This window comes from Alligator sinensis, unplaced genomic scaffold, assembly GCF_000455745.1.
Source record: "Alligator sinensis unplaced genomic scaffold, ASM45574v1 scaffold515_1, whole genome shotgun sequence".
Taxonomy (NCBI): Eukaryota; Metazoa; Chordata; order Crocodylia; family Alligatoridae; genus Alligator; species Alligator sinensis.
Window position 1 is genome coordinate 1656500 of NW_005842096.1, and position 2842 is coordinate 1659341.

Genomic DNA, 2842 nt, shown 5'->3' on the forward strand with positions numbered 1-2842 from the left:
GATCTTTCCATAGTTTGTTTTAGCCAGAATCTGTTTTGGTCATGAGAAGCTCGATCTAACAGGTCCTGCAAGCAACTTAAGGACATTAGTCAAAAAGTGAGATCCAAAACCTGTTTGGTGGTTGCTGCTTCTAAATCCCAGAGGTCTGAACTCCGTAGATACTTTACCTTTGGACCTTAGGAAGCCTTAATCACTTACTATTCAACTTCCATTTCCCATTTAGGCAGAGATCCTAATCATTTTATGGCTGATGAGTCCTTTGAAAGGTCCTAAGTCAGGAGTTTTCAGAGCAGGACTAACACACTCGGACAGGGTCCATATGAAATGCAAGGGTGAATACAGCTTTCTTTAAAGAGCTGGCAGCTGTTATGAGTGCCCACTGCTTAGGTAGCAACTTTACATGTTTGAGCACTGGCTCAGAAAATGAGAGACTCAAGTTAAATCTTTCTCTCAGCCTTTGAGAGATCAAACTCCATTATAAGTGCCTTGACCGCTGTCCTATAGGCAAGCCCAGTACTTCCTACCCCTCTTGATTCAGGATCTGCCTCCAACAGATGTGCATTTTTCTTAAAATATTAACAAGAGTAAATACTATTGCCCTGGTGTTACTGCTTTAATTCTTAAGGAGAAATCTTTAAGAAGCATTGTAAGGAGAAAAACTAAGTCCCAGTTAGGAAGGAGTAGGATGGTTTGCTGTTTGAGGTGCACTAGTTTAGTGAATATGTGCAAATTAAGATAGGCCAAAACTGTACCCAAATAAATACAATTCTGGTAGGAAGTACCTTATTCAGCTGGCTTCTCTTAGCTCCCCTTCTTGGTAGCCAAGTGATCCAGCTATAACAGAGAAGTGATGGGTGCTCCGAGTAATGCCTAGCCCTTGGCTAGAAGTAGAAGACACTGATTAGATAGAGTTGGAGTTGGCTACAGTTGCCTAAGATGCTGCATTTATGCAATTTGCATGAATGTACAGCCTATGTGCCTGCTGCCCATGCAGTCTGTACATAAATAAGTAAAATTGATGGTGCGTACACAGTAAATGATGGATGCATTGTTCACTCGCACGCAAAGTTCTACCACCAATGGGCACCTTGTGTCTTCTGCATGACTGTCAGATGGTGGATTTTAATATTCCTAATAACAGCTCCCTGCCAGCGCATAATTTTGCATTAGAACTAAGGTGTTTCTGTCCCTTAACATATGGCTATAGCTAGCATGCATATTTTCTTATTTGTATACGGAGTGCAGACTAAATAGAATAGAACTTGGAACATGATTTTTTTTTGGCTCTTTCAGTGCCTTATGTAGTCATCACTCATCTATATGGTTCTTAATAAGTACCAGTACATCATTCTCCAAAACTTCAACTGCTGCACGTCATCTAATTTGCATCACTGAGTATTAAAAACAAATATATTTAAGGAGTAGCATAACTACCCCAGCCTTGACTTGTAGAATACATGGACCAAAGTAACCAGATGCACTCTGTGATGAGTACACAAGGCCTTAGGGTTATCCTGCCACAACTTTGTTTGGCAGGAAGGGAGGGAGGCGCAGGAAGTCACACCCATCCATGTTCCTTGAGTGCTGTAGGGGAGCAGCCCTTACAACGCAGCCCATTGTCACAGGGTAGGCATCCCCTACCCCATGAACACACTTTGCTGCTGATCTAGCCCATGCTCTCCTCGAACATGCAACTAGTCACCTTTTAAAGGGTGTCAAGACTTACATGACTGATGCTTTGACCACGAAGTAAAGCAAATGGGGCACACCTGAGTCAGGTAGTTTGGAAACACAGTGATATAATCACACATGGACATGTGAATGGAGCCCTATATGTGAAACAAGCTTGGGTGACATCCTCATCACTCTGAAAAGAAAACTAGGTTTCTTTTCCCTAAGAGCTTTCTGCTATGTAGGGTTAAATGTAGGTCCATGTCTGTAGCATGCTCAGAGCTAAATTAAACCAAAATATTCCACCCCCTGCACTATCAGTCACAGTGGTTTCTGTTGACATTAAATTAGTATGGAGTGATCTGGAGCTGGCATCTCAGAAAGCTTCTGCAGCTTCAGGATGGAAACTTGGCCTTCATTGAGAAAAATATGATTTTTTTTCTCACTCAGGGAATGGCTCCCCACTGGCTGCTTTGCCTAATCCCATTGGAATCTACCACACGAGAGAGAAAACAGTGCAGTACAGGGCAGCAGCAGAACCAGTGGTCATTTCTGTTAAAAGGAAGCAAGGAGAGATTATATCCATCAAGTGCCGAGCATGAGAACCTGTACCATTCACAACCCACATTTCTCTTCCACCATCCTCCCTTTTTAAAGGAGGCATCAAGCTGCCCCATTTTATGCATAGCAAGTGCCTCCCTTGGGCTATGGTCTTCTTGATCTTCAGCCGGATGACCAAAGCCAAACCGGCAGAAACCCTCTTCTCTTGACACAGTTGCATACAAAGCAGAGGTTTTGCTGACTAGGGGATTGTGATCTTCTCACATCCCTAAGTGATGCACCTATTCCGTCAGAAACTTTGTAAATGGGAAAAAAAATCTAGGCATCCATGGGTAAGTTCATGTAGTCTGTGTACTTAAAATGGACACGCTGTCCAAAGCAGTCATTTGGCCACCAGTCTAGAAAATAAATAGTGTTTAAGGGTTAATCTAATAAAATGACATCATGCACAAGTTGATACGAACAAGGGCTCAAGGTCTTTAAAACAGCACAAGATGAACACAACAAAACAGGGACATCTGAAAAAAGTACAAATAAGCTTAGTATTACAAAAGGATTCTCCAGTAAGGGTTTTAAAATGTGCATTTTAATTAGAACTCTTTAAGGCACA